Source organism: Macaca thibetana, chromosome 7 (assembly GCF_024542745.1).
Source record: "Macaca thibetana thibetana isolate TM-01 chromosome 7, ASM2454274v1, whole genome shotgun sequence".
Classification (NCBI taxonomy): Eukaryota; Metazoa; Chordata; class Mammalia; order Primates; family Cercopithecidae; genus Macaca; species Macaca thibetana.
In genome coordinates, this window is record NC_065584.1 from 13606450 (window position 1) to 13633811 (window position 27362).

General features: G+C 51.1%; 3 protein-coding genes across 9 annotated transcripts in view; 1 reads left to right on the forward strand and 2 right to left on the reverse strand.

The window, feature by feature from the left end:
- Nucleotides 1-27362, reverse strand: part of IFI27 (interferon alpha inducible protein 27) — a 420724-nt gene that overhangs the window by 140549 nt on the left and 252813 nt on the right. The gene's annotated exons all lie outside the window — the stretch shown is intronic.
- The window catches only part of OTUB2 (OTU deubiquitinase, ubiquitin aldehyde binding 2), a 98024-nt gene that overhangs the window by 57514 nt on the left and 13148 nt on the right, over nucleotides 1-27362 (reverse strand). The gene's annotated exons all lie outside the window — the stretch shown is intronic.
- The window catches only part of ASB2 (ankyrin repeat and SOCS box containing 2), a 43655-nt gene continuing 33319 nt past the window's right edge, over nucleotides 17027-27362 (forward strand). The window contains exon 1 of the mRNA XM_050799071.1: nucleotides 17027-17384. The gene's annotated coding sequence lies outside the window, so the exon portion shown is untranslated. The remainder of the gene's footprint in view (nucleotides 17385-27362) is intronic.

Here is a 27362-nt window from a genome sequence, read left to right on the forward strand (position 1 = left end):
GGAAGTCTAGAAAGATATAAATGAACATTTTATGTCTTAGGGGCAGGTAAAAGGGGAAACTTTTAAACTAGCACAACTCTTTAAGAGAGTGTCCGTTCTGACCCTTTAGGAAAGCAAGCAGCCCAGAGCTGACCCGTCATAGGGATTCGATGGACGTTAGTTTTGTTTCCTGCCTATCTCTTCTCTTTCCGTCCAGAGGATCACAATGGCCTGATCTCCTAACACAAGAGCACAGGAGCTTCGACAGAGGTTGCTGGGGTTGGCTGGCAAAGGTGGCTCTGGTGGGAAGGGGTGAAAGGGTGCAAGGAAGACAAACTTGGCCTGTTGATTAGGCCAGAATTTTACTAAGAGCTGGCACGACATAACTCCTCCCCCATTGAGACAGAATCTCAGCAGTCTACCTCTGTCCCCTCCTTCCATTTCTGGCACAAGAGGTAAACCCAGGGCATCCTGGGCCCAGGAAGCTGTGCTGGGGCCCCGCCTCCTCTGAGGCCCCCAGCCTGGCCCAGCACCCACTTCCCTGTGCCCCTAACCTCATCTTTGCTCTGCACCAGGAAAAGCTCCAGGTCCCAGAGCTGGGGAATCACCCAAGCAGGTCCTAGGACACTGCGAGGCTGTCTCCAGCTCAGTACTCCCAAGACAGGGCCTTCCCGTGGGGGAGGACGGAGGCTCTGGTCATGGTCCCAGGGGCCACAGTGGAGATCTGGACCTTCTGGTGTCTATGATACTGACATCCTGCCACCCCTCACCTCCATAGAGTAGCTCTTAGGAGACGCCCTCCCAAGAGGCAGTGTGGGAAGGGGCTGCTCTGACCAGAGGGAGCCAGGGCTGAGGGGCAATCATCAGCTGTTTTCTCTCGTCCCAGAACCGCCACCTTCCTAGGAAGAATCACTGAGGTGTGACCACAGAATGAGTTTACGGACCCTGCAGGCCTGGGTTCAAGTCATGCCCCTCCATGCCACCTTGTCACCTCCTGCTATGAACCTCTTGGTTGAGGTTGGCCTGGCAAGGCTGTTAACTCTGCCTCCAAAATCTTTGGAATCTCCTCACTTCTCTTCACTGGCCCACGCTTGTTCCACCTGGAGCAAGCACTGGCTTTCCCTGCTGTTCTCTCTGCTCCTGTCCCCTGCAGGCTACTCTCCCCCTGGCAGCCAGAGAGAGCTCGTCTTAAAGCAAAAACCAGATCTCCCCCATTTCCCTGCCAAAACCAGTGATGTTCAGGTCAACAGTGAGTGGGAGAAAAGCCAAGATTTATGGCATCCATCAATTTCTGTAGTGTCAATCCTCCCACCATGGCCGATTTCAAGCTACTAATAATTTAACAACCGGTTTGCAAAATGCCTGAAGACTTAACAGTGGCTCTTATGAGCTGGTCTGAGCTGGCTGCAGCACACCACCACTTTAAAAAGTGACAGATGAAGTTCACGTCCTGGCTGACGAGGCTCCAAATGCTCTGGCTCCCCCTTGCCCATTCTTCTCCCAGTGGCTTTTCTGTTCTTCCTGGCCGAGGGCCGTTGCACCTGTGCTTCCCTCGGCCTGGAGCACAAGTCTCTAAACTCTTTATAGTACTCTCTCCCTCTGGTCTTCCAGATCCCAGCTCAGAACCCACCTCCTCAGAGTGGCCTTCCCTGACCATCTCAGGTCCCCCGACCCACCTTACTCCGGGTGACCTCACCCCTGTGTGGCTCTATTTTAGCACTCCTTACTGTGGATTTTCTCCCTCCTCACTGGAATGTGATCTCCATGAGGTCAAGGACTGGGACCAAATTGTCCCTGCTTGAGTATCAGTGTCTAGAAGGATAGTACTGGACACACAGCAGGCGCTCAATAGATGTATGCATAGAAACAGAGCTTTGGAGATGCACGGCTTTGGGTTTGAGTCACAACTCTCCCACCAACCACCTATGTAACTGTCATGAATCACTCAATCTCTTTGAGCCTCTGTTTCCTCATCTGTAAGTGGGGGACAACAACAGTGCCTGTATGATGGAGCTGTGAGGGCCTGATGATGACACAGGTAAGGTACTCAGCACAGTGTCTGTCCTACCAGGACCTCAGTCAATGAGAACGGCCTCTTCACTTCCTATATTCAGTGATGGGCAGCTCATCCCCTCCCAAGGGATCCTCCTCATCCACCTCTGGGTCACTGTGACCACTAGAACATCTGCCCTTTCTTGTGTTGAATGCAAATAAGTCTCTTCCAGTGTCCCCTGCCTCAGTCCTAGTTTAACAACTTCCCACACGGCAAGTGTCTTGCTATTAAAACCACTTTCTTAATGTTGGCATGAAGGTTGATGGAATCGTGCTTCAGGATGAAAGGAACACTAAGGGCAGGTCAGGCATCCCTTGGCAGCTCTCATCAGTCATGAGCTATCTGGCCTTGGGCAAGTGCCTCACCCTCACCCAGCCTCAGTTTCTTCCTCCATGAAATGAGATTAGCAATAGTACCTACCTCCTTGGGCTGCTGTGGAGATGAAATTAGCTGGTGTACATAAAGCACTCAGCATCTAGCTCAAAGAAAGTGCTCAAAAGACGTCACTATTGTCACTATTACCATGCCTGGTGCAGGCCCACAGCCAGATCTAGTGTCTGTGGCCTTTTTCTGCCCCAAAGGCCAGGCCTCTCCTGAATGTTCTCCAGCCAAGCTGGAGAAAGAGCCAGTTCTGGCTCACCCACCTCAATCTGCACCCCGATCTGTCAGAGCTGCCCCCTCACAGTCCACAAGAGGGTGACTCGGAGCTTCCAAAATCTCCCATGGGACTACCTGACCCTGGGCAGTCATTCTATCTACTGGGCTTGGAAGGAGATGCCCCCAGCTCCTGGAAAATAAGCTGGCCTGGAGTGGGAACTAAGAGTGGCTCAGTCCACTCCGTGCTGGGGTGGCTTCTGCCAGCTCCCTGGGTGGTCTAGACCAGCTCTCTTTCTTATCTTTTTTTGATGGATTCCTGATGTTCTTAAAAATGCTGATAGTGGCCGGGCGCGGTGGCTCAAGCCTGTAATCCCAGCACTTTGGGAGGCCGAGATGGGTGGATTACGAGGTCAAGAGATCGAGACCATCCTGGCTAACACGGTGAAACCCCGTCTCTACTAAAAAAATACAAAAAACTAGCCAGGCGAGGTGGCGGGCGCCTGTAGTCCCAGCTACTCGGGAGGCTGAGGCAGGAGAATGGTGTAAACCCGAGAGGCGGAGCTTGCAGTGAGCTGAGATCCGGCCACTGCGCTCCAGCCTGGCCGACAGAGCAAGACTCCGTCTCAAAAAAAAAAAAAAAAAAAAAAAAAAAAAAAAATGCTGATGGTGGTAGGAGAACACGGCTGAGGAGATCACGTAGGAGCTGAAGTGAGGAAGGAGGAGGACCAGGAGAGTGGTATTCCGAAAGCCGAGAAGGAAACAGACCGGAGAGTGTCCAGGAAAGAAACAGATCTAAGATGCCACCAGGATTCCCCTGAGTCCCTGGGGCTGTGAATGTGGTGAACAGTCACATCTATGATCATGTCACCTTTCATGGCAATGGGGATTTTGTAGATGTTGTTTACCAATCAATTGACTTTGAACTAGGAAGATTGCCTATGGGTCTAACTGATTACACAAGCCCTTTAAAAAGCAGAGTATTTTCTCTGTGGCTGGTAGAAGAGGAAGTCAGAGATTGGCTGGGTGGGAGGGATTCAATGGGAACAGAGAACAGAGGTTCTCATTGCTGAGATGGCAGGGGTCATAGGGCAAAGACCGGAGAAGCCACTAGGAGCTAAGAACAGGTCCCCACCAGCAGTCAGAAAGGAAACAGGGACCTCAGGCCCATTCCCATTCCCTCCTCCTATCCCATCTCCCACCCCCTCTCCCATCCCCTATCCCACCCCGTCTCCTATCCCCTCCTCCTAACCCCTCTCCCATCTCCTCCTCCCATCCCCTCCTCCCATCCTCTCCTCCCATCTCCTCCTCCCATCTACTCTCCTCATCCCCTCCTCCCATCCCCTCCTCCCTTTTCCTCCTTCCATCCTTTCCTCCAACCCTCTCCTCCTATCCCCTCTTCTCATTCCCTCCTCCCATCCCCTCCTTCCATCCTCTCCTCCCATCTCCTCCTCCCATCTACTCTTCTCATCCCCTTCTCCCATCCCCTCCTCCCTTTCCCTCCTCCCATCCCCTCCTCCCATCCTCTCCTCCCATCTCCTCCTCCCAACTACTCTTCTCATCCCCTCCTCCCATCCCCTCCTCCCTTTCCCTCCTCTCCTGTCGGGCCCCACCCCTCCTCTCACTCCTCCTTCCAGATGCCCCCACCCCCCTACTGTTTCTGCCTGGCCCCTCCCCTCCCCCACTCCCTCCTTTCCACCTCCCTCCCACTCTGTCCTCCCTGAGGCTGTACCTCCTGTGGGTAGGAAGTGTATATTCCAGGAGCTGACACTGCTTCTGGCACTTAGCAGGGTTCGTGGCATTTAATTTGTGCCTTGAAGATAAAAATAATAATAGCTCCACTTATTGGGCACTCGCCTCCCGCAGCCCCTGTCACGGACTTGCTGGAGTGTTACCTCTTTGAAGCCTCACTGCTGCCTGTGAGGAAGCTGCTGCTGTCCTGACTCCTGCGTCACAGGTGAGGACCCGGGGCTGCCCGCCTCCAGAGAGTGGAGGGAAGAGGGAGGGAGCCAGGCTGCTGGACCAGCGCCCACACCAACCCCACGCCAGCCGCTCCCAGGGCCCACACGGCCCAAGGGAAAGGGCATTCCAAGCCCAAAAGGGTTCAACAGGCCAGACACGGATGGACAGACCATGGGGCAGAGGGAGAGCCATGAGGAAGAGCAGGCTGTGCAAGTCGTCTGGGCTGACCACAGAGGCCGCAGAAGCCCTACCAAGATCTGGCAAAATGCAGTCACCTGTAGCCTGCTTTCATTCTCTCCAGGCCAGCCTTTCCCAAAACGCGATGCAGCAGCCCTCGGGTTGAACAGAAAACAGACCTCTGGGCACTGCAGCCTGGAGATCATCTGAAGGCCTCTGCAGTCCTTTCCTGGGACATGTGGCACAGCAGACATTTGATCCCACTGGGCCAGGCAATGCTGTTAAATATAAAGCCAGAGCCCCTGAGGGCAGGGCAAAGACAGAGAGGCCAGCTGGACCGCCAGGAGGGCTATGGGCAGGCCATGCACCAGCATCCAGTCAGCACTTGTCCCAGGAGCCCGGGGCTGGCAAGTGCCCTGTGGGCTGCAGGGCACCCTTGGGGCACAGCCCTGGCTGTTGATGTGACTGCCCAGGTCACACGCTCTTCAGGAGCCAGGCCAAGAGCTATGACAGTGCAGTTTGGAAGGGATGTGGCCGGCTTCAGTGGCACCAGGAAAGGTAGGAAGTAAGGGAGAAAGGGCAAGGAAAGAGAAAAATCTGGACCCTGCATTAACGGACTGAACCTAGAAACATGTTTTGAAGTCTCTGTGCTTCCATCTCCTTAGCTGTGAAGTGGAGATGGCCACTTTGGACCATGAGAAATATCAATATCAAATGCCCTTTCTTTTCATGCCCTCACCTTCTTCACCCAGTGTCAGCTCATACCAGGGGGCCCTGAGCTTCCTGGAAGGTCACCTTACCGGGTGTGTACAAGACCATGCGTGTGCATGAGTGTGTATGAGAGTACCTGTGTGCACAAAGATTGGCAGCAAACATGTATGTTAATTGAATTCTTTTTTTTTTTTTTTTTTTGAGACAGGGTCTCGCTCTGTTGCCCAGGCTGGAGTGCAGTGGCACAATTTCAGCTCACTGCAACCTCCACCTCCTGAGCTCAAGTGATCCTCCCACCTCAGCCTCCTGAGTAGCTGGGACTACAGGTACACGCCACCATGCCTAGCTAATTTTTGTATTTTTTGTAGAGATGGAGTTTCACCAGGTTGCTCAGGCTGGTCTCAAACTCTGTCTGCCTCGGCCTCCCAAAGTGCTGGGATTATAGATGTGAGCCACCAGGCCCAGAGGCTGAATTTTATCCAACAACCAATTATTTTGAAATGATATGGGACAGGAAGTTGCATCCCAGGATTCACAAACTCTTCCAAAATAATTATCCCATTTTTTATTTCTGTTTTTGAAAATATTTAGGTACACTTGATTTAAATTACAACTGACTTATGATTAGAATTTTTGTTCTCAGAGAAAAAAGATTGGTAGATGCAGCAACTTCCAGTTGCTCATCTGGTGTCAGAGGCACTCAGAGGGTGGAAGGGCTTGTATTCCTACAAGCTCCACAGTGCACTCCCTTCCTCCATTTCTCAGGGATCTGCAGAGGGGAAAGGTTTGCATAGGGTCAGAACTTTCCAGAAGGGTGAAGAGCAGCACACTGGTGGTTAGGCTCAAGTTCTTTCCAATGTGTGAGGTGCCTCACATGCCTGCAGAGTTGTTAGTTTACACATCTCACATGTGCTCATACATGCACACACTGGGGCATCCACACACGCACCTGCACACATGTGCACCAAGAAAGAGATGGAGTGCTGTATTTGTAGAAAACAGGAGACTTCAACAGGTACTTAACATTTTTATAAGACTAGTTTGGCTGGGTGTGGTGGCTCACGTCTGTAATCTCAGCACTTTGGGAGGCTGAGGCGGGCAGATTACCTGAGGTCCGGTGTTTGAGACCACCCTGGCCAAGATGGTGAAATCCTGTCTCTACTAAAAATACAAAATTTAGCTGGGTGTGGTGGCAGATGTCTGTAATCCCAGATACTCAGGAGGCTGAGGCAGGAGAATCGCTTGAACCTGGGAGGCAGAGGTTGCATTGAGCCAAGATCACACCACTACACTTCAGCCTGGACAACAGAGCAAGATTCTGTCTCAAAAAAAGACTACTTCATTTGTCCACTGTTGTACTAACTCTTCACTTAAATAGTGTAAACTATGTGTGTGTGGTGTGCTGTCAGCTAAGCACCATCTGTGTGTGTGTATGTGTGTGTGTGTGTGTGTGTGTGTGTGTGTGTCTGAATGCACCAGCTACAAACAGGGCTGAGACTTGCCTAGGACTCCCCTTTCCTGCTTGAAGGAGGACCCCAACCTGCACGTGGTCACTATGGCTGTTCTTTCTGTGCTGCTCAAACCACAGCCACATGTTCCCCTGCTGGTGGCCTTCAGAGCTGGTTTACGAGCCCCATTCAGTGAATCATCCCATTATATAACAGTCACAAGGCGCTGGAAATCCGCTCAGTTCTCCTGGTGGCAGCTATTCCCGAAATCCAAAGCTGCCTCTTTGTCAGCTTGGCCCAGGCCCCGTTCCACTCCCTAAGAGCCACTTCCCACTGCCCCTGCTCTTCAGCCAGGCTTCCTCCCCATGGCACTGTGGACGTTTGGGCCCTAATTCTATGGGGTGGTGGGGGGGGACAGGCATGGGTTCTGCCTGGTGCATTGCAGGATGTTTAGCAGCATCCCTGGCCTCTGCCCACTAGATGCCAAGAACATCCTCCCCTTTCCCCCAAGTTGTGGCAACCCAAAATGTCTTCAGGAATTGTCCCCAGTTAAGAACCACTGTCTCCAGCTGACCACCATCCCCTCTGTCTCCGTCAGCAAGTTTAAGCTAATAACAACCTCTAACATTTATAAGTCTTTATTCTAAGGGATATATACATATACGAATATGAACATACATATATGGATGTATACATATATGAATACTATATATAAATTATATATAACTTGTATTGTACACTATGTATATATTATATTAATATATACACATATTATATATATATGAGTGTATACATATACAATACACATACACATATATATACACAGAATGTTTGGGGGTACTATGTCATAAAATCTTTGCAAACTTCCTGTGAGCTATGGATATTATTCTCCTCCTCCCTGCAATGTGTATCAGGAAACCAAGGCAGAGAAGTTAAGTAGGCTTTCTAAGGTCACACAGCTAGCAAGCGGTTGCGCTGGCAGATGACTCCAGAGTCTAGGCTCTCAGCCACTGGGTTCTGAAGAGGGATCTGGGGCAGTCACATTACCAGCGAGTCTGTGCTGGGAGTGGCCCTCAGTCTGATCTCCTGTGGCTGGGAACAATGAGGCATAATGATATTGACACCCGAGTTGCCTGGGCTTGAAGCCCCTGGCTGCTTCCTGAGGTTTGTGATCCATTGCAAACCACAGCCTCCTCACCCCTAGGCATTTCTGGGAGTCTCCAGGAGGTAGCAGGCATCTTGAATGTGCCCATGAGGAAGTCCAGCCTGCCATCTGGGCTCAACCTTCTCCAGTGTGGTGAGGTTCCTGCCAATGTGCCCCACAACCTGAATTGAAGGTCTATGGCCTGATGAGATTATCATGGGAGGAAGCTATGGAAAAGCTTCCAGACTTCCAGAAACCCATGGCTCCTACAAAGGCTTGACAAGCCCCTCTTGTTCTCCAGACTCGCTTCCCTTTTCCTCAGGAAAACAATGTTGGAACATGAACTGCAAGGAGCTCCCAGATCTGACATTCCTGGCTGTTCTGATCTTTCGGTCCTCTGCAGGATGGAGGCTGCGTGGCTGGAGATCCCACCGTCACTGAGTTCAGGCAAGTCCCATGGGGCCTCAGCTCCTCATCCGTAACATCAGGATGATAAAGCCTCCCTCACAGGATGGCTGTGCAAGTGCCCAGATCCCAGGAGAGGGCTGGTAAATGGGCATTCCCTGCCCCATCCCTTCCTACCTGCAGGGAAAAGGAGAAGTGGCCCAGCTGCAGGTCATCAGGACCCTTGACCCAACCCTGCATCCCAGCCCTGCCTCACACCCAGAATGCCAGCCTTCCTCACCAAGGGTCTGGCTGACACCTCTGCGATGCTCACCACTGGTCACTTGGGATTCCCCAGTGATATGGTTTGGCTGTGTCCCCACCCAACTCTCATCTTTAATTGTAGTTCCCATAATCCCCAGGTGTCTTGGGAGGGACGGCGTGGAGATAATTGACTCATGGAGCAGCTTCCTCTGTCCTGTTCTCATGATAGTGAGTTAGTTCTCACGAGATTTGATTGTTTTATAAAGGGCTTCTTTCTTCACTGGGCACTCATTCTCTCTCCTGCCATCATGTGAAGAGGGTCTTTTCTTCTCCTTCACCTTCCATCATGATTGTAAGATTCCTGAGGTCTCCCCAGCCATGCAGAACTGTGAGTCAATTAAACCTCTTTCCTTTATAAATTACCCAGTCAGGTATTCCTTCACAGAAGCGTGAGAATACACTAGTACACCTGGGGACTAGTACACCAAGGGTGAAAGGCGAAGCTGAGAGCAGTTACCTTCCAGCTGGAGGCACCCCCCACCCCCAACACAGGTGCCAAATGGGTAACAGCTGCCTGTCTGGAGCAGGTGAATCATTTTGCTCCCTGCGAGCTCAGGCTCCAGAATGGCTGAGCCAGGGACTATGTCCATGAGGCACCCTCCTTCCCATCTGCCAATCACAGTTAGTGCTGGAGGAGACTGGTCTGACCTCAGCTCTGCCCACATGGCCCGGAGCTGTTGCATCGAGCAGGATGTGTAGGGTCCGACCCAGCCACAGAGCATCCCAGGAGGCTAGGCTGCTGCACTCTAGCCTCCTGTGGGAGAGGCCTTTCCCCCCAGCCAAAGGGCAGCAGAGAGCTCCAGCTCATGGAAAACCTGTTCTCAGCAGCTAACTTGGGCCTGTGGGCCACTCAGGGTTTAATTTTGTCTGTGAGTTCCCAAGGGTGATTCAGGCAGGATGAGATTGAGCCCTGGAGGGGACCAAGTGACTTGGCTTGACAATAGAGCCAGTGGCCTCCAGGAAAGTGCAGCTCAAGTCCTGAAGACGGCAGGTGGGGAGGAAGAGGTATGATTAGTGGGTATCTACTGCTGAGTCCTGGGATCTCATTTAATCCCCTAACAACCATGGGAGACAGTCATCACTCCCCTAGTTTCAGAAGAGGAAGCTGAATCCAGAGAGTTGCAGGGCTGCAGCTGGGGACACACAGCATTCAAGGAACGGACTGGGATCATCTGACTCCGGTGCCTGGGCTGGAAACTGGATGGGGTGGTGCTAACGCGGATTGCACATGGGTGTCTTCAATAAGGAAGACACCGTCTGCACGGGGTTCGCCAAGTACATCCCTAAGCAGGAAGCCCAGGACCAGGGAGGCACTCCCACCAGGGGCAAGGTATTCATGAGAGACAGTCCTGGGCTTCGCAGGCCAGGGCTTCTGCTGTGGAGGGGTCCTTACCAAGGGCTGAAATGGGCAGGGATAGTGACTAAATCAGACAACTTACCAGTCAAGAATGGCTGGAGATTTGTACGAGCGGCTGGGGTTTACAGCAGAGGCTTGCAAGGAAGGCTGAGGTCATAGCTCTGCCCATTCTTTCTGTCCCACTCTTCTGTCTTGGCTACTCTCGTCTGAAGGAAACCCCCAGCCAGCTGCAAACAGCCCAATGTCCTGCAATGGACTTTGCTCCTCAGATCTGCTAACTTGGGTGACACCCTTATGAAATCCTGTTGGTGCCCCCCTCTACATGCATGTGGGTATTGGAGAGAACAGGGCCAGGGTTAGGCCTGGTGGGGCCCGGGCACAGCAGGAGACACAGGAGGGGAGGCCTCCAATGCCACCCTGAGCCAACTGCAGGCAGCCCTTTGCTGGTCCCTAGGGGACATTGCTGGATAATGGAGCCTCACCCTAGTGGGTGTCTCCCTACATGTAGAGTGCCATAGGCTGGGAGGCTGCCCTGCCCCTTCTCTCCCATCAGAGGCATATGGGTTCTTCCCTTGCTCTGCTCTCGATAAATGGGGAATACTGTCTTCTCTCCCTGGGACCTGGCTTGGCTCTCTGGGACCTGGCTTGGCCCTCTGAACTGGGAGGTAAGCTGGGGGCTGGTTCCTGATTGCTCCAGAGCAAAGGCCCATTTTGAAGAAGGAAGAGAGGACGTCTCACTCTTTCCCTGGATCCTCTCCTCCCCTTCCATGGACACTCCTTTCTCCCTCCTAGGACTTGGGGCCTTTGTCTGGCTTTCCCCATGCCTTGCTGTCTGCCTCTGCCCATCCCCCTTCAGAACACTGCCCAGGGTGAGGATCAGACTCTTGTCTGTCCATCTTCATCTTGGTTATTTGAAACCCAAATAAACCGATAGCAAGAGGCAACCAGGGCTGGGAGCCAGGACGCCAGGACCGCAGGGGTGCTTATTTTAGCGGATGATGTTCCATTGCTGGGTTGGAGTCCGCCCAGGACTTGGCACTGACTCACAGCTCAGCTCCCAGGGGCTCTTGGCTGGCTCTTCCTCCACCACCGTCTCCTTCCCTCCTTCTGGAAGAGGTGTCACTGTCATAGAAACATATGCTGGTCTTGGTTCCCCCTAGACCCGACTGGGTATGGGGCCCTGCAAATGGCCCCTCCAATACATACACGCACCCCTTTATTCCTGGGCATTCAGGCTGAAATAAACAGAGAGGGATGTCTGGAAGGGAGAGACATAAAGTGTGTGTGTGTGTCTTTGTAGCCACCAGCCAGGCTCAGGCTGACAGGCAGAACCAAGGCTCTTCCCAATTCTGCCCCAGGGGCCATGGGCTTGAGTGTGAGCACACATGTCCAAGAGTTAAGGGAATGAGCATCTTTTATGTGCCAGGCACTGCTATAGGCACCGACACACAGCAGTGAACAGAAGGACCAAGTATTCTAGATGGGAGAAACAGGCAACACACATATGGGAGATAAACATAGGATAGGTCAGCAGGGAGGATAATGCCGGGTGAGGGGGTAGAGTAAGGGAGGGCAGGTTCTATTTAGGCTTGGGAGAGTGAAACCCACATTGGTGCCAGGTGTGAGTCCTGGGGCTTTCCTGTGGTGGCCACATTCTTCTTCCCACTCCCTTGCAGGTTGATCAGTTGCATAGTCTCTGCCTCTGCATTTTTATTTCTATTCCCTTTTTTTCCCCACAAAAACCCTCCCTGGAGGGCTGTTCCCAGGGTGGCCTGTGAGGCTTGTGCAAAGTTAGGGACCCCAAAAAGGCTCCAGAGATCACTGAGGTCAGGGCTGCTCGAATGCTCACTGTAATTTGTCATCAGGGGCGTGCAGATTAAAACTGCAACAAGATGCCATGGATGCCCATCAAAATAGATAATATGAAAAAAGATGGAGGTTGGGTGTGGTGGCTCATGCCTGTAATCCCAGCACTTTGGGAGGCTGAGGTGTGCAGGTCACCTGAGGTCAGGAGTTCAAGACCAGCCTCGCCAACATGGTGAAACCCTGTCTCTAATAAAAATACAAAAAAATTAGCCGGGTGTGGTGGTGGGCACCTGTAATCCTAGCTACTTGGGAGGTCGAGGCAAGAGAATCGCTTGAACCTGGAAGGCAGAGGTTGCAGTGAGCCAAGATCTCACCACTGCACTTCAGCCTGGGCCACAGAGCAGGACTCCATCTAAAAAAACAACAAAAAAGGAATCTACCAATTGTTGGTAAGGATATGGAGTGACCAGAACTCTTATGCATGGCTGATGGGAGTGCAAATTGACACAACTTTGGAAAGCCATGTGACAGTTTCACTCAAGTTGAACGAAGGCCTAAACTCTGACCCAGTGATCCCCATCCTAAGTGTATACCCAAGAGAAAGGAGTATGAATATTTACCAAAAGACATGTACTAGAATATTCATAGCTACACTCTTCATCATCGCCCAAAGCTGGGAACCACACAGATGTCCATCAACGGTAGAATGAATAAACTGTGATATACTCAGCATGGAATACTACATATCAATTAAAATAACAATCTACAATTCCATGAAACAATATGGGCAGATTTCGCAATGTGTTGTTAAATGAAAGGAGACACAGTGATTTCATTCACATGAAGTTCAAAGGAACCTGTCCTGCTAGCAGTCAGGAGAGTGGTCACCCCTGGCAGGAGCTGGTGAGTGGTGGGGTAGAGGCTGGGGCTTGTGGGGAAGGGGAGCTCTTGGGGTGCTTGTAATATTCTACTTTTGATTCCGATGTTGGGTGTGTCCAGTCTGTGAAAATGTACTGGGCTGTACATTTGTGAAAGTTGTACTTTTTTGTGGGTATATTGAACTTTAATAAAAAGTTTTTAAAAATTAGTCCTGTTTGGGCCTCGACACAGATGATTTAAATCAGAATCTCTGGGGTGGGGCAGGCATAGGTAAGTGTAATATGATTATAATGAGCAGCTAGGGCCAGATCCCAGCACAGTTCTCTTTCCGCTGGGTCACACTGCCTGCCCTCCACAGGCTCTAGTCAGAAGCTTGAACGCTGTCCCCACCTTTACCAGGAGAGGGTCTCTGCTTTAGCACATCAGTGTCTGATCCCATGGGGCATGGTTCCCGCTGGCATGGTTTTCAATGTGTGAATTATTCTGCTCCCAAATTGCTGGGTGATGTCAGAGAAGTCACAGAACCTCTTGGGGCCTGAACTAGTAAACGAGGGCTCTGAACATCAGGATAGCCAAGAGTCCCTCCAGTTAGAGGGATCACAATACCCTCGTAAGACAGAATTTCAGCCAAAAGAAGCTTCTGGTCTGATAAACCCAAGAACTGGGAAATGACTTGGGAATATATTCTTTTGTAAAGAGTGAGGTTAAAAAAAAAAATCAGTTTGAATCTGTTTTTCTTTTTGTAAATGGAAACAAAGACAAGTGGAAAGTCAGAAAAAAGCTCATGGATAGCACACGAGAGCTGAGGAGCATGCAGCTGAGACCATAGTGAATATTTGGTGACTGTCTGGGTTGACTATTACTACGCATCAAACTACCTCAATCCCTAGTGGCACGAAACAACCGTTTTATCATCGCTTGTGGTTTGTGGGTCAGGAAGTTGTGGGTGGTTTGTCTCCGCTCCACGTGGCATTAGCTGTGGCAGCTTCAGGTGGAGGATCCACCTCCAAGAGGGCATCTTCACCCCTCTATCTGGTGCCGGATGCTCCAGGGGCCCTGGGTGTTGCTTGCTTGGGCTTCCTCACAACATGGCAGCTACAAAGCATCTCATGACCTAGCCTTGGAAGTCTCAGGACATCATTTCCACTGCATTCTATTGTTAAATCAATCACTAGACCACCCAATATTCAAGGGGAAGGAAGAAATACACTCACCTCTTGGGTGGAGTTTGGTGTGTACGTGTGTGTGTGTGTGTGTGCATGTGTGTATGCCCATGCACAGGCACACATGCATGCATGCATGTGAAGGGAAGGAATGGATGGCAGCCACCTTGGAGATAAGCTATTATGTTGGCGCACCAACCCAATACCAATGTAAGCTGATGAATATCTTTCTTTCCCCTGGTCTTCAACTCATCCCGGTCTTAGGAAGCTTGCTGCTGCCAGTAAGCGTCCACAAAACTCAAGACAAAGACAGGATTGGCCTGTCTATTGACAGTCACAGAGGGAATTATGAAATAGACTCTAGGAGGACACCCTTGTGAACGATGGTCCATCTTGGTAAGAGCTGGGCCCTACTGCCCAACCAGAAACTCAAATCCAATCAATTACCTAAATAATATTGCCATTTTTTTCCACACTGTAATGGCTGAAAATTTTGAAAACACAGAGGCGACTTATTAACATGAAGCATTTCCTTCTAGATATTTTTCTATGCACACTTGCACAAAAGAGGGAAGCTTTGTCTTTTCCACTTAACATATTGTGACTGTTTCCCTGTATATTTCATTTTAATTTGATAAACACTCTGCTGTTGCCCCACAGATTTTGTTCCAACTTCATCACTTTGGGAAAGCCACATGTACTTTTGGATACAGTTCAGATTTACCAGGGACTTGGAGGGGCAGTAAATGTGGGGAAAGGCTTGGTTGTGGTTGAGTAAGACAATAAACCCTATTCTCCCATTTAAGAGTGGGCATTGGGGTCCTTGATTGTGGTCACTTTTCTGATACCTCGCAGTGGCCTGTGGTTTGGCCCCTTCTGTGGAAAGGCTCGGATGGGAACGTGGCCCAGTGAAGGAGGCGGGGCCTTGGCTCATCCCCTGTGGCATACTTGGTCTCCTTATCTGGACACTGGGGATAGCACACCCAGCCTGTCCACCTGACAGCTGCCCTACGTCTCAGATGAGGAAAAGAATGTGAATGGGCTAGGCAAGGTTTTCATCCCTACGTGATGCACCCCGGCAAAGGTCCTTCATGCTTGAATTGACAGCCCTGGCTGAAACCCCACTGCTGAATTATGAGCATGGGAGGAGCCCAGAGGAGAAGAGGACAGAGTGATGCTGGATTCCTTGGTATGGGGACAGGGGAGCAGAAGTCCTCATCCCGAGGACATGTTGTCTGCTGGCCTACAGGACAGTATGTATCCAGGGCACTCTTCTAGCAGCTTCTTCCCAAAGGAACCACTATCAGCAACCTAGACTTTCGGGAATTTTTCCATCCTCCTTGCGGGGTTCCTTGTTCCGCCCCAACATTTGGATTGTAGGAGATACAGCTATGGCTAAAAGCAGTGGTCTTTGTGTCAGACATAACTGGGGCAGATAAACTAAGCCATCACTTACACATTGTGGCACCATAGACAAACCATCCAACCTCTCTGAGCCTCAGTTTCCTCATCTGTCATATGCGGTGATGCTTGGAAGGTTGTTGTGAGTGCGGCAAGATAATGCCTTCATGTTGCAATCAAACTGTGTCCGGCAAGCCCCCATCGTCTGCTGTCCACCCCCACCCCCAAGTGCATTTTCTGTGCTCTGTGACTCTTATCCACAACTTGGGTCTTGATTTTCTAAAGCTGAGTCCAAGTATAAGACTCGGGATCTGGAGTCTGAGTTTCTCTAGCTCTGTTGACCACAAGAGCTTTGTCTGGACTGAGCAGGTAAGGCAGAGGGCGACCTAGGAAGGGCCTTGTGTGATTATGGCCCACCTTCCAGGTCGGACTGGGGAGGGGCAGGCGGTGGGCAGGAAGCAGAGGAACCTGTGTTTTGTCTCCAGCAAGGAGCCCAGGAAAGCAGCCCGGCCTCGGGGAGCTGTCTCACAGAGGCCACTGGAACGTTCTACCGGGGAGGAAACACCCCCAAAAGTAAAAAAAATCTGACAGCCCCTTCTCTGCCCTTCTCCTGCACTCCCTCCATAGCACATGGGTCTGGAAGGGACTGAACCTGAGCTAACTTTGAGGGGCCACCCAGCCACAGTGGCCTGGGAAGACTGTCCCAGCTGGGGTGATGAGCAACTTGGCAGGTACCAGGGAAGCTGGGGGACTGCCTGGGGACCACTAGTGTCCCTCCTGTCTTTAGCACCAGTCATACCTCCAGAACCTTGACCCAACCCCATGGCACCTTGTATACTGAGATGTATTTCCTTGTGGAATATTCGAAGTGCATGTAAAGGCATCCTGAGGTTTCCTGAGTTTTAATTGGTGAGAAATCATGCTGTGGCTGTCATAAATCCCACATCCTCCAAGGGGAATGGGCCACTGAAATGAAAATGATTCTCCACATAGAGGAACAGACCAAGTCATGTTTCTGGACCCCCAACCCTGAGGCGTGAGATGTGAATACACAGGTGGGAGTGTAGGTGCCTGGCTGAGTCCCATCACATCCCAGACGCTCAGTGCGTGTGGCTGTGTGTGTGTTGTCTTTGACATTCGACCTATTCCAGAAATGGGACATTCTTCCCTAGACCAGGAGGAAGGGCTCCCTTCTGCTGTGTATCTCTGCCCAGGACTTGCCCGCATGCCTCTCTGTTTGTTGGCTCATTTGTACCTTGGCCCTTTGTATCCCCAGCCCCACCCCACAGTATCCAGCAGCCAGACACCTGGTATCCCCAAATGCTGCCACAAGTTCAGCACCGAACCTTGATTTCTCCAAAGCCCTTTTACATCAACTCCTTCATCTCCTCTCTCCCCCACTTCCCTCCTCTTTCACTCCATCCTCTTCCTTCCTGCCGTCTTGCCTTCCCTCCTTTGTTGCCTTTTCTTCTCCTCTTCCCCTTTCTTTCTCCTCCCCTGCTCCTCACTCTTTGTCTCCCAACTCTGCGTCTCCTCATCCTCTTTCCCTGCCTCTGTCTCTGACCCACTGCATCTCTCTCCTGTTTGGCTCCCTCCTGGGTAGTTCCAGAAACATACCCATATATGGCCTCCATGTCAAGGATCACAAATGATGACATCACGTGAGGGCCAAAGCTCCGGGATCCTCTCTGAAGTGAGAGTCTGTATTCGATGCACCCAGAGGAACGGAAGGCAGGATTGCAGCTTCCTCAGTGCAACCTCCAAACAGGAAATCTGAGATGCATAACATCTTATAGTTTGGCTTGTCAACGTTGGTCATGCGGTGGCCCCAAAATAAACTCCCTGCTTCAAAGGAGAGCGTTTCAGAACTGCCTGGCAGAGCAGCCAGAAGCTTGGGGCCAGGGCAGAAGGAAAACTCGGGGAGCAGGTTGTGAATTCAGACACTCTCAAGAAAATCCTTTGTATTACCCCTGAATTGTACCCTTGTTTCAGAGCCTAACAGGTAATGCATGCTTTCAACTTTCTTATATAGATCTTGCAAAAGATTGTTTGGCTGGCTGAGATTTTCAACTGCAGTACTTACTGGAAACCTCTTGTAGTCAAACTGCGATGTTGCTTTTCCCTCTCTCTCGTATTTTCTTGAGTTATACAGCATGCTGGTGACTTTCATTTTGGATGCAATGAACAGAGGCTCAGCAATTTGCACGTACTTACCCATTCTTCTGGAGGACTCTTGCTCAGAATATCACTCTGCTGTGCACTTCTAAAAATGGAAATGCAAGAGGAGTTATCAATGATGCTATTGTTGGGTCCGTAGGTCTTGGGCAATATCTGTCAGACAAATGACTTTCAGAAATGCTTTCAGGTCAGGCGCACAGATAGAGGTTTTCATGAGTGGGAGTTAATTTAATGTAACTGTTGCAGAGTGCCTAGGCATGCACGGTATTGTGGGAGACCATAGCAACCAAGGTGCCATGCGCTCTGCTTTCAACTGCTTGGGGTTAGGAGAGGAAATGGAGGAATGTTATTTATGTGAGATTTAACAAAGCTGTGGAATGCAGGGATGCAAGAATACCATGCCTGTGTGTGCACACGCATATGCATGATGCATTTAAGGAGGCCATGGCCTTTGAATGGATAGGTGGGATGCCTCAGGGTGGAACCAGAGACTTCTAGTTGGAGGAGCAGCTTGGGCAAAGGCAGGGAAGTCAAGTGACCTGGGGTGATGGTAGAAAGTGAAATGTGGCTCTGGCAAAGGGTCCTGCATGTGAAAAATGGGGGTGAGGCTGGAAGGGGAGGCCAGAGGGAGAGGCAGATGCCTCCAGGCCAAGCAAGAAGTTGGAACACTTCCTGAGAGTTTTTGAGCAGAGGACAGCACACACATAGCCACACGCACTGAGCATCCGGGATATGACGGGACACAGCCAAGCACCTACACTGCCACCAGTGTGTTCACATCTCAGGCCCCAGAATTGGAGGCCCAGAAACATTACTTGGTTTCTGGTGCCTCTAGGTGGAGAATCATTTTCATTTCAGTGGCCCATTTCCCTTGGAGGATGTGAGATTTGACTTCGGTGGCTCTTCGGGAAGCCAGGGGTATGAACTGGAATGAGGAGGCAAGGAGGCTGGTGACTCCGAGGGAGGGCAGGTAAATGAGGAGGGCCTGAAGCAGGGCAGAAGCTGAGCCTCTGCACAGGACAGGAGTGCTCTTCTAAAGATAAGCTTGTTTCGTGAGGTGAGGGCTTGAGGGGGCTCCGAGGGGCACAGACAGATCCAGCTGGGGCCAGCTCCCCCGCCACAGCCCTGAACTCTGCCTGGGCAGAAGCACCATGAGGCAGCCAGTGGCAGATGCTGGAGGCACTTCCAAAACAGTTGGACGGGTCCTGACAGCTGATGGCAGGCCCATGTGCTGCACAGTGTCCCCAGAAGAAGCTGGCAGCGGCTCCACTGGGCGCCATGGTAGTTTGCATCATCTGTTCTTGCACAAACAGGCCGGGTCATGAGTGCCTTGTGGTGGTAGGGGTGGGGGACGCTGTATAATCCACCCACCATGACCTTACAGTGACAACACAGGCCATACCAGCAAGCATTCGTTGAACACTAACCCAAGCATGTGTGCAGGTTTCTCTCATTGACCTCTGTCAAGGCTGCCATGAGTTACAGGTGATTGTTACTCCCATTTTCAGGTCTGGAAACAGGTTATGAGAGCTTAAATGTCTTGGGTAAAGCTGGGCGGCCGTTAAGTGTTGGAGTCAGGAATCTGACCTCTTGGTCTGCAAGGTCCACATTCAAAGCCACAGTGTCCTGTGGCCTCTCGAGGTGCTGTGGCAGTGGTAAACAGGACCATCGTGCACCCAGGGGAAATGTCTCTGGCACAGTCAAGGCATCATAAGGTGCCCGTATATTGTGGACAGGCTAGATCCAAAGAGTCTTCCCAAAGGAGGCACAAAAATATCTCTGGGTCCGCCCAGTGTCCTTCCATTTCTGCGCTGCAGAGGGTCAGTCTGCCCACAGGAGGCGGCTGTCGCAGGAGTGGCTTGTGTCTGTGGTTCTCTTTCCTTAGCACCATCTTTTGGAACAATTAATGCCCAGGAATATGAATGAAGTTATTAAGAGCTTTGTGGTTGAGAGGAATGTTTTGGGGAGGTGGTGCTGAAATAAAAATAAATTGATTCCTAAACTGCCTGTTTTAAAGAATGGGACATAGAGGAGTAAAAAAGGAGAGAGGAAAGCAGAGACAAGAGAAGAGAAAGATTTAAATAAAGGCGGAGTCAGGGGAACTCAGAGGAGAGAGGATAAAAAAAGGAAAAAGCACCTCGCCGATTTGGGTGAGATCTAGCTTAAAAGATTTCCAGCCAGCCCTGCAGGTGAGGAGGGGACTATGGAGGATTCCCCCTGCCCGGCCCGAGCCTTCCCGCTCTGCTGCCTGGAGTTAGAGCTTCCAGAAGCCCCATGTGTTGTGCCGCTAAGGAACCAAGGTGAGGGTTCACCGTCTTTGGGTGCCCAAGGGACAGAACAGGGCTAGGTGGGCTGCACTAGGACTGGGGTGCTGGGGAGGCTCAGAGGTGGACTGACCAGCCCCATCCACCCCTGTCACCCCCACCTCCAGTCACTGGCACAGATGACAGAGCCTGGCATTTGTAGAGCCCAGGCAGAATATGGGTCAGGGACCTGGAGTCCTGTGTCCTGAGCTGTGAGTGTCTGAGCCACACAGATGCGGGGAGGGGCCAGCCTCTGGCAGGGCCAGGAGGCAGCAGAAGGGCCCTTCACTCAGGAGGTAGAGAAGAAGGTGACCCGTGAGCCTAGAGACTCAATAGCTCAGGGAACCAAAGAAGTAAACTGGAAGCTTGGCCTTTGTGGGTGCTTTTCTTAGCTGGTGGTGTTGGCACTGCCGCAGGTAGTGGGCATCTGGGCCTGTGCAGAATGGATGCTCATCATTGTAACAGGGCACTTTCCACATAAAAATGGGAGGTTTCTCCTGAATTTTTCCTTCTTCCCTCTCTTCCTCTCACCGTCATTCTTGCTTTCTTTATGTAGTGGCATCGTCAATGTACATCAATAAGTAAATAAACTACCAAGACTTTTCATTAGGGTCTTAGATTATTCGGGAGAGATTCACCCAGATTTGGGTCAGCAAGAGGCGCTCCATTTGAGATGGAGCCTCAGTCTCCTCCTCTATACAATGGGCACAGAGTGTCTGCTGGCGTGGGAGCAGAGCCAGCTTTGGACAGGTTCAAATCCCTGGTTGTCACCTCCTACGGGGTGATGTAGGGGCAGTCAAACCCCCACTCCGTACAGAGGGGAGAAGAGCCTTGTTTTGTGGAGTTAGCTGGGCCTGCAGCCCTGAACGCACCTCTTGAGTTCCCTCCAGCGGCCCCAGCCCAGCCTTGGAAGCCACAAGGCCCTGACTCGAGAGCCGGGAGCTTGAAATCAGCATCAAAAGGTCTGAGATGACAGAGCCAGTGGTGGTGGTGGCCAGGGGTAAACTGGAAGCTTGGCCTTTGTGGGTGCTTTCCTTAGCTGATGGTGTGGGTCCAAGCAAAGGCTCAAAGTCCTAGCAGCTGTGAGGCCCTAGACACCAGGCACCAGGGCAGCCGGAGGCCTGAGAGCACTGCCCCCACAGCCAAAGGCCCACCCTGGCTATGACTTGGCCACTCATGGGGGTCAAGGGCAAGGTGGCTGGGATTCCATTCCCCCTTCCTTACCAAGGTCAGACCATGTCTTAGCCAGAGCAGAGAGGAAACCTCCACAGGGATGAGGTTTAGGGTCACAGAGGAACTGACTCCTTGCCATGGCCCTTAATATTGTGTCAGAGGGCCTGATGAAGACGGGGCAGGCTGGCGTGGTCTCAACCGCTGTACCACATACATTCCAGGCCTTAGTCTCCTCCTCTGCACCGTGGGAAGACCATTCTTCTCCCTGGTACTGAAAAAGTAAAACGAGGCAACCTGTGAAAGTGGCTTGGATGGAAGCAGGACAAGGACCCACAGGCACCAGCTCAAGTTTTATTGATTAGGTTTTAAAACAACAGGACCCGGGAAGGGGAGAGAACAATGTCCTACACCCCCGAGGCCCCCAGCTGGAAGCATTTCCTTAGGTTTCCTAGGACCACTCTGGATCCTGGGGGCAAAGGCAGATCAGAGAGATCAGTTTCGGCAGAAGGAGAGAGCATTGCAAGGAAGGAGGTCGAGTGCCCTGGGTGCCAAGTAACAGCCCGGTTAATTCCCAGCTCCTCATGTGTCCCCAGGCTAGCCCAAGCAGCCAAGTTTTAGGATTGCCTCAGCTAAGGGTCATGTGATACTTGGGAGACCCTGAAGCTTTTGGAGTACATTTATAGAGAGTGTGTATATTATATGTATTTTATTATATAATATATGATTATATTAATCATATAATATATGATTATATATTAATAATTACATATAATTATATATAAATTATATCACATATATTATAATATATAATATATGATTATATTAAATATAATATGATTATATTAAATATATATTATATGATTATATATCAATATTATATATACTTATATATTAATATTATATGTAATTATATTAATATAATTCTATATTATATATTATATTAATATATAATAAATTATTATGTGTATATTATATATAATACATGTAGCGTGTATATAGTCTTTTTGAATATGAATACACACACACACACACACACACACACAGTCTTCAGTTTGATTCTGGACTTCACTCAAATCTTGAAAAACATCCAGAGGTTGCTATTCGTTGTGTGGGATGAAAATTTGTTGTAAAATCAGATGTAGCCTCTAGTCTCTTCCTTGTCACTTTCTCCCTCAGCGTGCCTCAGTTTCCTCGTCTATAGAATAGGAACAAGAATACCCTTATCATAGATTTATTATGTGGTTCAAACTAAAAACAAAGCTGAGAGAGAAATTCACTGCAATGGAAGGTGTTGTGGTTCCGATTCTCCCCATACCTGCTGCAGTTGGATGTAGTGACCTGAGGTTGACACGTGGATCTGAACTGCAGGCTTTGCATAAGAGCCAAACCTAAAAGGTACAAGTGAACCCTAACCAAAATACTCACGCAGCACTTGCTCTGTGCCCAGCACTGTTAAATGAATTAAGTGCTCACGAAATGGCCACTCTTGTCATTGGTTGGTAGTCACCTCGTGCAGAAATTCAAGCTTCCAAAGTCTAGGGCAGCAGATGATGTGAGCAGAGAGGGCAGGGGGACAGGAGGGTTCCTGGAGAGTGGGGAATTTGAAAGGAGTGGCAGAATCCATCCACCACCCAGGCTGGCTTCGGGGCAGGGTGTGGAGCTCCCCTTCCTCCCCAAGCTCCAGCCCCATGATTGACCCTTGGGGCCACTCAGCAGGCTCTGCGCACAGCCTGGGGAGCTGACAGTCACAGCGGCAGCTTTTGACCACAGCTGTCACGTGAAGGCTGGGCTCGGGACTCATTTTCACTTTCACTCTCAGTCTTGTTAAATGGAAGAGAGCTTGTGGGAATCCCAATCCCTTGGATGGAGCCTCCTAGAGAACCGCCAGCTGGGCACGAGTTTCAGGTAGCATCCTCCCAGCAGGAAAGGTTTAGGCTGTCTCACTCACTTTCTGGGGTCATGGCAGAGAATCGCAGCCTCTTGGGACCTGTGGAATAACACGAGCAGATTTTTAGGGGCCACCGGCTGTGTGCCTGCCAGGTGCTCCACATTTATCCTCATCACCTCAATTCTCCTGACAACACCTCCATAGACCGGATGCCATTATTATCTTCCTTTTATAGATGAGTAAAGTGAGGCACCGAGTAACCTGCTCCCCATCACACGGCCAGGAGGTGGCAGAGCTAGGGCTGAGTATAGACAGTGGGGCACTGGGGCCGTGCCACCGTCTACCACTGTGCAGTAAACTTCTCCATGACAGCTGTGCTTCCAAGGGTTTGAAACACTGTCATGATCCTATGGTTCATTCACCTGTCTGTCCAGCATTTATTCAATACCTATTGTGTACCTGGCTTTGGGTTAGTTCCTGGGGTTACAACATGAGTGCAACATAGTCCTGCTCCTCAGAAGTTTCTGGACTTTCTAGAGAGACAGGCCCATAGCAGGCAGTCCAAGCAGTAGAATGCGAAGGGGGCCCTTGGAGGCAGCAGAGGACTCTCAGCCATCAGGGAGGCTTCCTGGTAGAGGAGATGCTCGAGGTGTTTCTGGAAGGGCACCTTCAGGGCAGGGTAGGCTGATGAGTAGTTCCATCCACAAACACAGCCAAGGATGCCAAGTGGCTTGTGCAGCCTCACACGCCTGACCCACGCCCCTGGCATGACCCAAGCCTCTGGTGGAGCTTGGTGTGGTGGAGGATGGCTGCCAGCCTCCTTCTTGGCCCCACCCTCCCAGCTGTGCCTCCTCTAGCCCCAGTTTTCTGCTAAGACATCTGGAGAGTGACCACCTTCCACCCCAGCCCCTCAAACAACCGCATAGACCCACCCCATCCACTGCCAGTTCCTGGCAGACCCTGGCTGCCTGCAAACCTGGGTTGGTGGAGAGGGGAAGGTACTAGGAAGAAAAGGACCACTTTTCAAATGTGATTTTGATCCTCACTATAGCCCTGCCAGGGTCCGTGCCTCTTTTCCCATTTCACAGATGTGGAGACTAAGGCCCAACTTAGAAGAGCACCGGCTCTGAATGAAGCAGGCACTGCTCTGAGTGGATTTACCCAAGTAATTTACGTGGATTAACCTAAGTAACCCTGTCACAGCCACTTTACAGTTGTCACCTGGGGAAAGGTGGGGCTCCTCAAGATCCAATGTTTGGGATGCTGCAAAGAGGGCAGAAGAGGCACTCTTGAAGGCCCTGGGGGGCCAGGCCTCCCCTGCTCCGCACAGGCCTTGGACTAGCCCCTCCCTCTGCAGGCCCCTGGCCTGGCTGGGCAGGGCCCATTAGACTCCTGCTTTCCTTGGGAAAGGGCTATTTTTGATTCCAGTCGGCCTCCCAGAGTGTCCCTTGAGGCTGCTGGCCTCCCTCCAAGACTTAGGCCCAGAAGGCCGCCCAACCCCCAGGCAGAGGCCTCAGAAATCAAGCTGGGCAGCATCTTCATGACAAGGGGAAACTGAGGTCCAAAGAGGGGCAAGGCATCACCCGAATCATTGCCCTCTCCCAAGAAATAGGTGCTCTGACTATGTCCATTTTACAGATGGAGAAACTACTATTCCGGGGGCTCTCCCGGCTAACAACCAGCAAAGCTGGGGTGTGAACTGAGTCAAGCTGGCTCCACCCACTGCTTCATAACCTCCCCCTCACGCTAGGGCTGAGCAGCACCACCTGTCCCCCAGCAGATGCTGCCATAGCATCCCTGACAGTTGTCACCAGCCTACGATTGCATCAGTTCAGGGACGGGGAGTTTCCTGTCCTGAAGCAGCCCGTGCATTGCACACTTACTAACAGCCAGACCCATTGCACACTTACTAACAGCCAGACCCATTGCACACTTACTAACAGCCAGACCCATTGCACACTTACAGCCAGACCCACAGCTGAGCCTGTACACATGTGAGCCCTTTTGACTCTACCACCAACCCCATAATAACACTTGCTAATATCTCCACTTTATGCATGAGGCAACTAAAGATGGGTAACTTACCCAAGAACCCTTGAAGGCTGGGGACCTCCGTGGGAAAAGCAAGAGATATATGTGGGTCCACAGTGGGGTGGGAAATTTGCCTCCTCAAAGGCAGAGGCCCTCTCTCTCAAGTAAACTCCATAACAGCTGTGCTTCCAAGGGTTTGAGCACTGTTGTGGTCCTGTCATTCATTCACCTGTCCATCTAGCATTTATTAAATATCTATTGTGTTCCCAGCCTTGAGTTAGGTCCTGGGGTTACAAGTGTGACATAGTCCTGCTCCTCAGAAGTTTCTGGAGTTTCTAGGGAGACAGGCCCATAGCAGGTAGTCCAAGGAGTAGACCTTCTCAAGGTCCTGTCAAGGTTAAGCCCTTCTCCTCCTTCTGCATGTACCTTCCATGCAGCAGGCAAAGAGGCTGGTGTGGTACCCAGGGCACAGATATAGGCCAGGGGGTGCTGGGCAGCTGGGAGGATAGCTGGCTGCAGCTGGATGAGGGCGGGTCTGCTCCAAACCCATGTGTGTACCAGTTGCTTGGGTCAGTGTTCCTAGAATTGCCAGAAGGAGCATTGGATTTGAGGTTGGAAGATCAGGCTTTGAATCCCAGCTTTCTAACTGTCTGTCCTCCTATAAACCCCTCACCTCCCCCTCTAAACTTTACCTGCCTCATCTGTAAAATGGGACAAATAATGTAGGAACATCAAGGTCCTTTTGGAAGGAGAGGGGCTGTAGAGGAATTAATTCAGTGAAAAAGCTTCCTACTTTCCAGGACTTCGTGAGGGTAATGACATGGATAATTGGCCAATGTAAAGTCTCTGAGTGGTGTCAACCCATGGGAGAGGCTTGGGAAGGGCCTGGTGAGTCTGGAATGAGCTGCGAGATTGGTGATTCTGGGTGACCATTACCTGGCTGCCTTCGCCTCCAGGAAGCCACGTGGTCAGGGCAGGGCCTTCCCTGATGTGGTCAGGGAAGGGCCACTGCAGCCGCGTGCTGTCTATGAGTCTCTGGCCCACACCAGGCTGCAGGGCCAGCAGCTGCCTGGAGATGATGAGGGGTCCTCATTAAAAAATCATGTTACCCCTTACAAGCCGCCTACACATCTTAGCTCACATATGCTTCTATAGCATAGTGAAGAAGCTTGTCTCGTTCGCATTTTTATTGATAAAGGAACTGAGGCCCAGAAAAGGGGAAGTGACTTGCCTCAGGTCATACAGCTAGTAAGTTGCAGAACTGAAAGTAGACGTAGGGATCCTGACCTCCAGATTCGAGATCCCTCCACTCTCCCCGGTTTTCTGTTCCCCCTTGGCCAATGCTAAGGTGTTTTCATCGACATGGCCATAGGGGATCCCCAGGGACAGAGAGTTTAAGGTTTAACAGCACAGAGCCAAACCAAACATCTCACTGAGTTGCCGACTCTTCAGAACCGAAAAATCTGCGGAAACCTTCCAGCGCCAAATCCTCCTTTTGCAATGAGAAAACTGAGGCCCAGAGTGGGACAGGGACTTAGCCGAGGTCACAAAGCACTTTGGCATTAGCATGGCAATTATAGCTCAGCCTATGACTCTTAGTGCAGTGCTCTTCCCCCTTGTGCCCTGGCTTTGAGCAGACACCTTTAGATGGTGGCACCAGGATGCCAGGCCAGGTCCTGGGTACCAGCACTTCCTGCTAGTTTAGCACCATGTGCACTGAGCCCCTCCCTTGCACCAGGCGGTGGGGTATGTCAAGCCAAACCAGCTCTAGAGAAGAGGAGTGTGTCATACCTCATTGGGCAAAGCCCATTCCCCACCCCTCTGAAGGCAGACCTAGGCCAACTCAGACCTGGCAGGGACCCCAGCCACACAGATGCAGTGAAGGGGTGGGAAGACAGACCTGGGTCAGCTGGAGATGGGGCTCCACCCAGCTGCACAGGTACCTCCTGCCAGTACCAGAGTGCCAGAGGACAGGCTCTACTGTACCCTGCCATTTAACAGATGGAAAAAATGAGGACTCAAGAGAGGAAGAGAGGTGCTCACGGCTGACTTGGGACAGAAACCCAAGTCCCTCAGTTCCCTGTCCTGGGATCCTTTGACAATAAGTAAAACTGCTGCTGCTATAAATAACAGTACTCCAAGTATCAGGCATAAAATGATTATGAGGTCATGACCCTTCCCCTCCCTTAGTGTGGACCACAGAGTGGCCACCTGACATATTAATCTCATTGAGCAGTGTGGTTCTCAACCCTGGCCACACACTAATATCACCAGAGAAGCCTCTAGCATTGCAGTGCCTGGGTCCCAGCCCTGAGGCTTTGAGTTCATTGATACAGGGCTGAACCAGGGCCTTGATATGTTTTCAAGACTCTCAGCCAGGCCTGAGAGCCATCTGTTAAGACGATTT